At 38.7% G+C, this 13,022-nt stretch overlaps 1 pseudogene; it reads left to right on the forward strand.

Annotated features, from left to right (window-relative positions):
- The first annotated feature begins 211 nt into the window (after positions 1 to 211).
- Positions 212 to 1,392, forward strand: LOC123862890 (proteasome subunit alpha type-1-like; annotated as a pseudogene).
- The last annotated feature ends 11,630 nt before the right edge of the window (positions 1,393 to 13,022 follow it).

Here is a 13,022-nt window from a genome sequence, read left to right on the forward strand (position 1 = left end):
AAAATTATACACACACACACACACACACACACGAATTATGCTCCAGAGCAGGGTCAGTGTTTATGTTGTATTTACTAGGTCATTTCCTGCTAGGTCTTTTTTATCACATCAATTTCTTCTACTGACTTTGAAAATAGGTTTTTGCTCAATGAACTACCTAGTGTTCCCTTTTTCTTTTCCGTATCTGTATATACTGCATGCATCTTCATAAATGCTGGAGGTTAAGAATGTGTGGTTTAGCATTCCTGAATCCACACTTCTGCAGGAAGCCACAGCCAGACCGCACTGGAACCCTGTTGACAATGAGGTCACTGTTTAGAGCCCTCAGGGGAGGATTCATCAAATTGAGAATGCAACAGAAGCTGTCAGACAAGGTTCAGCCACAGTTGGTCTGAAATCAAAACCCCATGCAGTGCTGGTTGCATTGAAGAGAGCACAGTCAGAGCTTGCAGCTCATCAGAAAAAAATTCTCCATGTTGACAACCATATTGGTATCTCAATTACAGGACTTACTGCTGATGCTAGACTGTTACGGAATGTTATGCGCCAGGAGTGTTTGGATTCCAGATTTGTATTTGATAGACCTCTTCCTGTGTCTCATCTTGTATCTCTAATTGGAAGCAAGACCCAGATACCAACGCGACGATATGGCCAGAGACCGTATGGGGTTGGCCTACTTATTGCTGGTTATGATATGGGCCCTCACATTTTCCAAACCTGTCCATCTGCCAACTGTTTTGACTGTAGAGCCACGTCCATTGGAGCCCGTTCTCAATCAGCTGGTACTTACTTGGAGAGACATATGTCTGGGTTTATGGAGTGCAATTTGAATGAACTGGCTAAATGTGATCTGTGTGCCTTACAAGAGACACTTCCTACAACAACCTTCCTAACAAAGGTTCTGTCCTGGAAACAAAGAATGTTTCCATTGGAATTGTTGATAAAGACTTGGAGATTACGATTTATGATGATGATGATGTATCTCCATTCCTGGAAGGTCTTGAAGAAAGATCACAGAGAAAGGCACAGCCTGCTGAACCTGCTGACGAGCCTACAGAAAAGCTTGATGAACCAATGGAACATTAAGTCACAAACCAACCAGTCTATATGTGCATTATCAAATATGTAAGAATGTGGAGCACGTACTGATGACAATAATCTATACTTTGAACCAAAAGATGCAAGGAGGTCTTAAGGTATGTTTTAGGAATCAGTCCAGATGTGTTTTTCCCAAGCAACTCATCTGAAACCATATAATGGTGTGCATTTCTCTTTGAGAGGGTCTATATAATCATTTTCTAGAAAGTATAGTTATCTGTACTAATGTTTTTATATGAAGAACATAGTGTCTTTGTGGTTTTAAAGACAACTGTGAAATAAAATTGTTTCACCTGCCTGTGGAAAAAAAAAAAAAAGAATGTGTGGCTTATTGTTTTCTGCATAAATGCTTGATGCCTAAAAATGATTTTTTTCTTCTTATGTGACTCAGGTAGGGAGAAAACTTCAAAGTTGGATTTGAACTTGAGATCATTTCCTTCATTATTAAAACAAAAACATAATTCTGTGGGGGTTTTTTTTTCCCCTGTCTTGCATTATAAAAGCCATCCCTGATCTGTAGCTGTCTGGATTTTGATTTGGGTATTTCACACTCATTTATGCGAGGGTTATACAGACATCTTTTGATTGTACAAGGATATAGACATTGTATAGTAGTTTAGAATGAAGCTCTGGAGAAAACCTGGCTTTGTCCCAGGGGCCTCCCTCAGTGTAAACTGGGGTGCGGAAACCCATTACAAGGGCTTGTTGTGGCCACTTAGTGTGAATGTAACAGGAGAAAATAAAATCGTTATTCATAATTCCCCTTCACTTTATAAAGAAGCCTTCTAATTTGCTGGGACTGGTATACAAGTAGGCAGGTCAGGTTGCAGGTGAGAGACTGGAGGAAGGAAAGGCACTAGTGGGGCCAGGGGCTCTCTGAGGGATGAAGGGTGAAAACCCCTGGAAGGGCCAGGGAGAGTTAGCTCTGATTTGGATGTTTGCAGCAGTTTGCTGAAAATGTGGAATGTAATTCAAACGTTTCTCCTTTGAGATCTGTAGTAAAGTGTATTTAAAAAAAAAATCTCCAAATGCTGGGAATGACTGTGTTTCTTGTGTAAGACAGGGCAGGGGCCTAAGTCCGAACTGGTGTGGGGAGAAGACAGAGTCAGCCTGTAAGGATGAGTGACTGCCTATATGTACATGATAAAGGAAAACACTTAGGGCACTGCCTGGCTGGTCCAGGGGTCTAAAAACCCTTCTGCACCCATTGTCTGAGAGAGAAGAAGGTGTTTTCTAACAGGGAACAACAGTGGACATTTATGTCATTCGAACAGAGTTGTATCTGCAAAGGTCTGTGCTACAGCAATTAGAGATGAAGTAGCTGGCCATTAGCAGTATAATAATTAAAGAAGACATTGTTTCTTAAAGTCTGAGACTTGAACAATTGGACACAGAAAGACTATGACTTCACACATAACATAACGAAATGAAATGCTTGAGTGAGGACTCAGTCTAGCATGTGATCTGGTTCCACGAGGGGCACAGAGGGGTAGCAGTGGATGACATGGAACAAGGCTATGAGAATACAAGAATCTAGATGGGACAAAGACTTCCCTAGTAATTTCTCCAATTGCTTCTGATTCGCAGTTTCTTCTGAATTGAGAACAGTTTGGGCATAATACAGTTTTATTTGTACACTATTTATATAGTATTGTTTTTGTTTTGGCCTTCATTTAAGTGTTTATTAACTTTATCACAAATCATTTCTTAGTGTGAGATTGGTTCTTCTTAATTAAATTTTTTATAAAATTCTTAGAAAAGATGCTTAGATACCTACCCTAGAGAGATACAAGATTACATTTATGGCTATGTTTCTGAATCCTAGAAGGTAGAGTAGGTAAGTAGTTATCCTTAAGAAAATCTGTCTCAATAAAACTCATTTCTTCTTTGTTGTGCCATGCACTTGTGAATTGCACTTGGTGTGTGTTGGATTTGGCAACTCAGGATTTTTTTTTCAATATCCTTTCCCCAATTACAAAAGTAATAAGCATTCTAAAAACAACACAATATAGGAAAGCATAGAGAAAAAAATGAAAATCATACTGAATCTCACCACTTAGAAATAAAAACTGTGGCCTACCATGTTTAACTTGGAGTTTTGGAAATTAGGCTGATGAGCTCCATAAAGAACAACTCTGAAAAAAAAAAAAAAAAAAAGAACAACTCTGGAAATCATAGATTTGATCTTAGTCAAGCTTGAAGTATGTATGTCCTTTAAAAATTCTTGAAATTCACAGGAGAAATCTTTAGTTTTTTTTTCAATTGTTCCTTAAATATCCTAGGACTTAGGTATTTGGAACTGCAGAAATGAACATTTGATGTATTAAAATCATCTTTAACCAATCACTTTTTTGCTTAATTTGCTTAACTACCAAACTAGAAATATATTAATTGCTCGAGGTGTTCTAGCATAGCCAATGCATGTGTGAGAAGGAGCAACAAAGAAAAGCATCCATTCTTTCCCTTATTATCATAGAAAAAGGGGACTTCTTTTCTCCTTTTACTATGACATACCTTTTATTGCAAGTGCACCGTGTATTATCATGTCTTAACCTCTTTACATGTTGTCTGTGCTGCTTTTCTGATTTTACTCAAAGAAATGAGATGGAAATAAATGAAGAATTTTAAATAATCAGGACTTGATATCCTAATTATTATTACTACCTATCTCACTCTGTAGTAATTTAAAAATTATTAAATTCTACAGTCAAGTTCAAAAACACTAAGCCTTCGAAAGCATCTGTATACATGTCTACTTTAGGATGTTTGGTATAATATTTTGGTAATACAGGAGGACTTGCCTAGGAAGATGAAGTTCGGTGAGAGCAAGGCTTTCTGGGGATGTGTTTAACCCCCTCTAGTGGAGAGAAGAAGTGTAAGGAAAATTCTCGAAATATTTTGATTAGCCTGTAAAATTTATCTAATTAGATGATTTTCTATGAGCACATTAGACTTGCTAATTAGTCTTCACTTAGTTAAGCAAGAAAAAGCTGGCCATCAATAAAAAAAAAACCTCTCATTCTCTACACACTTAGAAACTAAATCATCTTTACAGAGATATTTAAAAATTAACTAAAATGTCATTAGCATATTTCATTTCTGAGTCAAACCAAACAGGACAGATCCCTGAAAGAGAAAACACAGCTACTTCATCTTTAGAAAACAACAACAAAAAATCTATCTTTGGCCAGATTTCTCCTCATATCACCATTTTAGGACAAAATCTTATCATTTCTAATAACAATCATCCACCAAAGATGGAAAAAATATCTGTGATCCTTGCTACTGCTGTGTTTAAGAAGAAAATTGCATCTTATTAAAGCATCTTCAGCTGGCATTTGTCATGAATTGATGGACATCTGTTCAACTTGGGCTTTGTGCAGCTCAAAACACATTTATTCTCTTAGCATTCTTAGGGGGCTCTGTGCATTCGCTGGGTGCCAAAGATAACATCTAGATCAGCAAGTCCTCATAAATCATTGGAACATGGAACATGAAACACAAAGAAGAAATCAGGAATTCAATAATAAATATGGCAAGGTGCACAAACAAGAGAATTGAAACCAGATGAAAAGGAGCCTTTCAGTACAGAAGGTCAAGGAACGCTTTTCCCCTGCTCCCTCAAAGCCTTAGAATAATCCCTCTGATTGTGCTTTCCATCCAGCCATCAGCTTACTGCTCTGAGTTGGTTTTGGAATATTTATGTGGCGGATTTAAGGCTTTAACATACAACTGAAAAATTAGTGTAGTTTATTTTAGTTTGCTCAAGGCCCCAGGCCATTATGCAGTCAAGAGGAAAATAGTGTTTAGTGTACTTTAAGGAGTCCTGTGCCCACATGCCTTGAAATAAATTCTAGATATGTGTATATAAATATAACTCAATTTATACAATAGATTTTTTAAACTTGAAGTTACATATGTGATTAAAAAAAGTAATGTGACTAATTTTGTTTATAAACAAAATGTCAGAATTTCTCAGGAGCCATCTTAGGAAGATATACTTCCTCTAACAATGTTGACATTACCAAATATGTTATAGGAATCGCTCTTTGAGTCTTGAAAAGCTTTAGTCTATTTTTAACACAGCCTCTGTAGTGGCAAATCATCGTTTGTCAGTGGGTTCGAACTTTTAGACACATAGTCCTTTGGTGACAAGTATGGTAAATGATGTAGGTGAAATGATTTTTTTTGCTAAAAACAATGTAGAATAATAAATTAATAGTAAAAGTGGTTTTGAAAGCATTTCCGAGAAAAAGTTACAAAAGATGACCAATGTCTCCTTACACAATTATTTATTATACACACTGAGTATTGAGACTTTTGGATTCTGTTTCATCTTTTAATGAAGAACTTTATTTTACTCTTATTTTTAATATTTTAATTTAATTTGATTTTAAGTTCATGATGAGAGCTCACTTTTAAAGAGCATCCTACATTAAGGAGGGCACGGGATGTAATGAGCACTGGGTGTTATATAAGACTGATGAATCACTGAACTCTACCTCTGAAACTAATAATACACTGTATGTTAATTAACTGAATTTAAGTTAAAAAAATAAAGAGCATCCTAAAGCAATCATTACAGACTAAAGAAATTATTTATTATGTGAATAAATAAGTAAGTAGTTGATCACTTTGCAAGCTTAGATGTATAAATATTTGTATGTTATTGTTGTTTCTCTTTTTAAATCCAGACATTTTCATGGCATATTTTGTTATTAAATTATCTTTAAAGTACTGAGTTGATTCATTTTGGTCCCTTGAAGTTCTCCTTAAAGTTATTTGTTTACCCTTGATTTCAGTTTCCCATATCAGCCTTATCAGAACTGAAGCCTTGCAACACAGGCAGACAACTGATCTTGGACCCACCTCCCTCAGTGGCCCTCTGAGCTACTTTCAAAAGATGACTTCTTTCCATGCAGAGAGGCATTTCCCTTCTGTGGTTGCCATAGGAAAAAAATGCCTAATTCTGTTTTGTCTTCTAGGTTTCTTGATACATAGGTAGGCACTGTCACTTGTGGTTAAGCTTGTAGGTATAGATAGAATACCCGGGTCCAAGTCCCAGCCTTCCACCTGCCAACTGTGTGATCTCATCCAAGTTGTTTAATTGCTCTCAATCTCAATCTTCTCATGGGCAAATTGGGAAAACTCATAGCTCCTAATCTATGGGGTTGTAGTAAGGTTTAAATGAATTAACATATTTAAAATGTCTGGTACATGGTGAGTCTCAATGAACATTTGCCATTATTGTTACATTAAAATAGATATACAGAGTGAGCCTTTTTGCTATTATAATTTCTTTTAAATTTGGAAATTTATGGAGAACATTTTCTCATGCCTGTAAACAAGTGTGATAGCTCATAGTATTTTAGCTTACGGATACACCATGATTTACTCATTAATCCCTTGTGTTTGATATTTAGATGGTTTCTATTTTTTTTTGCTGTTTTAAATAAGGTGATAAATTTGTTTATCCTTGTTTTCTTAATAAGGGTTTCTGAACAATTTCATAGGGTGTGTACATTTTTAATCCTTTTGATATTTTTTTCCAAATTGGCCACAGAAATATGTCACCTTATATTCAACATCTGTAGAGATGATATGGATCTCTATATCCGGCTGTGCACACTTCCATCTGCCTGTCCAGTATAATCCCTCCTCTACTACTTTAGCATATTAACCACCTCTGCACATTACTGGAAAAGAAAATAGCTTTTACTGGTTCGATCATTCAAATCATGATCAATGATGAATATATTGGGGATATATGTATCCCAAATGTTGTTAGTCCTTTCACAATGCCTTTGTCTTTAATCTTGGGTCCATTTCTCCTGTCTCTACTTGTTCCTTACCTTCTGTTTATATATGTCTCTGCAGAAAGATTCAAGTTCCAACCTCGGGAACGTTCTTCAGACATGCCATCACCAAAGTCCTTAGAACCTTAGGGTCACTGTGGCACAACGATCTGATGGTCCTTTAAGCCAGATGAAATGTAAGAGGAATGGAAAGAAGGCTTAGAACCAAAAAAGCACAGAAAAACCATAAAATAAGGGACAAAACAGGCAGAAACAGAAGGAACCTCTATTATGGGGTGTGATTTTAAGGTAGGGATCACATATGGAAAAGTCCTTTATATACTGAAATGAAAACATATTCAAGAGACCTTTTTTAGCGTAAAAACAAGGCATAGAATGGTGTGTGTCGAATACTTTGTTCCTGTTGGCATTAGAAAATAGGGCTGAAGAATTATGTGTGTTGCTTGTGTATGCATAATGTCCCTCTGACAGAACACAAAAGACCCTGGTGGCCCTAAGGAAACCCTAGAGAAGAAAACTGGGGCGCGCTGAACAGGGGTATGTAGAGAGTCTTTCACTCTCTGTCCTTTTGTACATTTGAATTTTGAACTACATGAATGCATTGCCTATTTGAAAGTAGGAAAGTAAAATATGTGGAAACTTTTCTCTCATAAGTATGTTGTGTCACTCCTAACTTCCATCATGGTGGTATTCTTTTTAGAAGCTACTTCCTTCCTTTAGCCAAAACTGTCACATTAGCACACGTAATAAAGATGCCCTGAAACTAAAAGACATTCTTCTGACAAAATTATTAATTGTAAATTTCAATTACCACAGACTAAATATGACAAATCTCTGTCATAGAAAATATTTTCTTTTTCTTTTTTTAAGTAGGCTCCACACCCAGCATGGAGCCCAACACAGGGCTTGAACTCATGACCCTGAGATCAAGACCTGAGCTGAGATCAAGAGTCAGATGCTTAACAGACTGGCCACCCAGGTGCCCTTCTGCCATATAAGATCTTTGCAGGTCATCTTCATTTTCATTTTATGTTAGGAGAAAACTAAGGAGTTCTGGGTCTGGGGGATAGCAATTATTTCCAGGTTTCATAGTATTAGTGGCAGGCAAAAGAACTAAGCTTTCCTTTCTCCTTTCTTTCTTCCTTTTCCTTCCTTCCTTCCTTCCTTCCTTCCTTCCTTCCTTCCTTCCTTCCTTCCTTCCTTCCTTCCTTCTTTCTTTCTTTCTTTCTTTCTTTCTTTCTTTCTTTCTTTCTTTCTTTCTTTCTTTCTTTCTTTCTTTCTTTTTCTTTCTTTCTTTCTTTCTTTCTTTCTTTCTTTCTTTCTTTCTTTCTTTCTTTCTTTCTTTCTTTCTTCTCTTTCCCTCTCTCTCTCTTCTTTCCCTCCCTCCCCCCTCCCCCTCCTTCTCTCTCTCTTTCTTTCTCAAAAGAGGAAGCTCATTATGTTTGGCTTCCACAGCTATATATTCTAAAAACATTCGGCTTTTTTTTTTTTTTTTTTTTTTGGTGGTACTTTAATCAAACACAACTCAAAATGATTCACTTAGGACAAGTGGTCTTAACAGCAAGGAAAACAAACACTTTATGAAAACAACATCTATAAGCCTAAGCCTCCTATCTTTTATCTTTACTATTTTCTCTGAGTCTGGCATGAAACACACACCAGCCTCCACAGGGGGTTAAACAGAGAACCATCCAAACATCATAAAGTGCTGTCCAGAATTTTGATGACTTCCATTCCCTGACTCTGGTGCACAATGCCTGGCTCGTGGTGCAGAGACCATGATGTCCTGCCCCAGACAGATACTTGGAGTGGGTGCCAGAAACAGCAGTTCTCTCTAGCCCCCCAGCACAAGATGCACACATCTTAGAACAAGCCTCCATCCCTTTTCTAGGGAACTGAGCATAAATAGCTTGTTTTACATCTGGCTTAGAGTCACTTCTGCTCCATCTTAGAGGGGCGTCTTAGCTCCCACTTCATTTTAGGTTAGCTTTTAGCATTTATTGTTTAATTCACTAAGCTCTTATTTCTGGGTATTATCATACATAAGGATGGAGGGAGAATTAAAGGATCTGGACATCTGCTTTTAGAGGGGGAACAGAATAAAACTGGGGGCTAAGGCTTTGGTTCCTGGGTTTTCAAATCTCAGAAAAAGGAAACTTTCCTGGAGCCTGAACTCCATTAGAGACCACAAAGTAGCCTTTAAATCGGGTCTTACATAGGGGGAAATACTCTGCGGAAGTACACTGAATTGAGTGGAGTTGTGGGTATTCCTTTATTCTGCTTAATAAATTTTTATACTTGTCAAATTTCCTACCTTAGTAGGTCTGTAAGCAAGAGGAGTGATATTATCTCTCTGAATCTCTCTCTTTTAAAAAGAATCTTTAAAAGGGAGATAAGAGTAAACATGCTTAGGGCTTGAGGTGAAATGAGACCACAAGCATACAGTGCCTGACTTGGAGTCATTGCTCAGGGAACACTAGTCTCCTCACCATAGTGCTCTTCACGTCCTCTGTTCATTACAGAATCAGTGGTTTAAGGACCAGCAGGCAGGGTCACTTCTGTCAGAGAAGATCTGTCCACCCCAGTGGCTCTCAGATTTTAGCATGAGTCAGAATCACCGTGAGGGCTTGTTCAAAACAGACTGCTGGGTGTCATCTCTAAAGTTCCTGACTCAACAGGCCTGAGGTGAGGGCTGAGACTTTGCATTTTTAACCAGTTCCCGGTGATGCTGCTGCTGGTGGTCCAGAGGGCCCACTTTGAGAACTGTGGCTTTACAGGATGCCCAGCAAAGGTTAATTTCAAATTATTCTGAGTATAAATATCTGATCTCTGTCTTCCCTCCCTCCCCACTCCTGTTTCATTTTTTTCATATTTGGAGGTTATAGAAACCACCAAACTCTGGGTTTCCCACCTCTGTATTTTTTGTCAACAGCTCAAGTCTCTTCTTATGTCAAAAAACCAGGAGGGAGCAATAATGTTGTTATGCTTTAAGTATCTTGTTTCATTTAGATACCAAGAGAAAGAGAAACAAGCATTCTCTGGACATTCACTAATCTCAACTGATACTGTCTACTAATAAAAGATAGTCTCTTTGATGACTAGTGCCTAAAAAAAAAAAATTGGAAACTCTATAGGCACCCTGGTGCCAAGAAACATTTTAGACATTTAGGACTTGTTTAATCTTTGATCAATATAAATATTTGAAAAATAAAATGATCAGGAAATGGCTAAGGAAAACATTTCAGGTCAGTGCTTGGAATAGTAGGTCATGTTCAGTTTGGAGCCTGTAAAAGCCCTCTTTGTCTTCCTAAACTCTGTAGGATAGAAGTTCTTTGCTTGGGACCCTGACGTTGAATGCAAGATGGAGTATTTGCTTAGGTGCCTTTTTCTGGGAAGAAATATATAATGGATAGTGGAATATATATAATGGATAATGGAAATGGAAAATTATAATGGATAGTCAAAGGGATTTTGACTCAGAAAGGGTTAATGCTGCCGTGGAGACTTGCTTGGTCAAAAGCTACATGTTAATTTCTTGGTGAAGAAAGCAAACTTCTAGCAAGGGAGAAGGAGCTGGTAGCATGGGCTGGTGAGTGGCCCCTTGCAAGATGAAAGAGAAGTGAACTCTACCAATGAACTGTAGCAAGGAACCATTTTTATTTCCCTCATCTGTAACACAGAGGTAATAAAATACTTACCTAGCAGAGTTGTTGTCAAGTTCAATGAGATATTTGCAAGGCGATCAGCGTAGTATCTGGTACATGGTGGATGCTGGATAAATGGTAGCTAGTAGCAGTAAAAGTCCTAGTGTGCCTTACGGCGATCATTACATTAGCACCAGAAGCAAAGAACTCCAGCACGTCTTTGGGTCCAACTGAAGGATCAAAGGTCTCCTTCTGTGAGGTAGTGTTAATTACCCTCATCTTACCAATTAATTACCCTCATCTTACCAATAAAGAAACCGAGGCTCACTTCCGAAAGGACTTAGGGCAGGTTCTTATTTTATGCTATATCCATGTATTAGAGCCATAGTTTCTTTTTTTTTTTTTTAAAGATTTTATTTTTTATTTATTTATTTGACAGAGAGAGACATAGCGAGAGCAGGAACACAAGCAGGGGGAGTGAGAGAGGGAGAAGCAGGCTCCCTGCTCCGATGTGGGGCTCGATCCCAGGACCCTGGGATCGTGACCTGAGCCGAAGGCAGACGCTTAACGACTGAGCCACCCAGGCGCCCAGAGCCATAGTTTCTGCCAGTAAAATTGTATCATATCATTCTGTAAAATATATAAATATTTCAATTCACTGTGCTTTGTGCGGAGCACTGTGATTTCCAAGCACTCAACCTGTCAAACAAGTATGAGAAGCACTGGCCAAAGTGGCATTTTGGAAAATAGCCTGTGAGAGGCTGGGAACCTCAGTCATCTGGTTCTGAACCCATGATCTACCTACTGCACCACTCCCCTGGCTAGGAGCAACGCTTGTCCCCTGTATCATTCTCCTTGGAATGAGTTTTGTATTTAAGCAAAAACTTAGCTAAAAAAAAAAAGGAAATATAATATAGATCGACACACAACAACAACACACTCATTCTGAAAAAGGTGATAATGGACTTCAAGCAAGATAATATTTTTAAAAGATTTTATTTATTTATTTATTTATTTATTTTAGAGAGAGAGAGTGCAACAGTGAGGGGAGGGCAGAGGGTAAGGTAGGAAGAGAAATCAAGCTAAGCTCGGAGCCCAACACGGGGCCTGATCCCAGGACCCTTAGATCATGACCTGAGCCAAAACCAAGAGTCAGACGCTCAACCGACTGAACCACCCAGGCACTCCAACAAGATAAAATTTTCACTTAACTTAGACTCTGCTGCTGATAACACTCAGCAGAAACGCTTGCTATTACTCCCAGGTAATGAATCTCTTGTGTTTTTACAGTTCCTTCTCTTAGCAAAGGACCTCACAAATGAAAGAGTTAGGTTCTTGCTACTCAAAATGTGGTCTACACACCAGTAGGATCAGCATCCCCAGGGAGCCAGTTGGAAATGTCAATTATCTCAGGCCCACCCAGACCTGCCTAATCAAATGTACATCTTAATAAGATCCTCAGGTGATTCATATGCACATGAATATTTGAGAAGCTTTTGTTTAGGTAGCCAAAAAGTTTCTTCTGGAGAGTGTGAGTGCATTTCCAGGGTGTGGAGATGGTTTCTATTTCCTGCCTCTCTTCTTTCCAGCATGTGTGCAAGTCGGTACCAGGTGTAGCTCTTGGCTCTCTGGAACTGCTCTCTTGTTCTCCCTTGGTGGCTTCCGGCTTATGCTGCATATGAGGATGCACCCCACTTCAATCAGTCTTATTTGCCACCTTTTCTCGAAAAGCCCAGAGCCCAGAGGATCAGAAACTAGGCAGAAGCGGGCGCCTGGGTGGCTCAGTTGGTTAAGCGACTGCCTTCGGCTCAGGTCATGATCCTGGAGTCCCGGGATCGAGTCCCGCATCGGGCTCCCTGCTCAGCAGGGAGTCTGCTTCTCCCTCTGACCCTCCCCCCTCTCATGCTCTCTCTCTCTCTCTCTCTCTCTCTCTCTCATTCTCTCTCTCAAATAAATAAATAAAAATCTTTAAAAAAAAAAAAAGAAACTAGGCAGAAGCAATCCTCCAGTTGACCAAAACGCTTCTGGTCGGGCACAGTGTTCAGGCTGCACTCCCCAGTGACAGAACTGCTAGAGCAAGTTTTAAATGACTTAAAATGAAAGAAATTGCTACTGAGGACTCTAACCCATGATAATTAGGAGCTTACTGAAGAGAAGGAGAGGTTAGGAAGTGATGAGTGGAGAGAGAGATATTTAAAATTGAACTATTGTTTCAACTCTTGGTTTTAACCCCTTGCTGGGGTCCTGCTCTAGCTGTAGGTGAGCCATTTACCTAACAGAACTTCTGTGTTTGGTCAAAGCGCTTTACCCCATTTTCAAGGGTGCTGATTTTCAGGGAGCATGTTTGCATCGATTTTCAAGGGTGCTGATTTTCAGGGAGCGTGTTTGCATCGGGGAAGCAAATCTGATCCTGCTATTGGCCAAGAATAAGCTGACCAAGTGGATTCTGGACCTGTCATTTCAA

Source organism: Mirounga angustirostris, unplaced genomic scaffold (genome assembly GCF_029215605.1).
Source record: "Mirounga angustirostris isolate CCGP_5_RB_7025 unplaced genomic scaffold, mMirAng1.0.hap1 SCAF_1, whole genome shotgun sequence".
NCBI lineage: Eukaryota > Metazoa > Chordata > Mammalia > Carnivora > Phocidae > Mirounga > Mirounga angustirostris.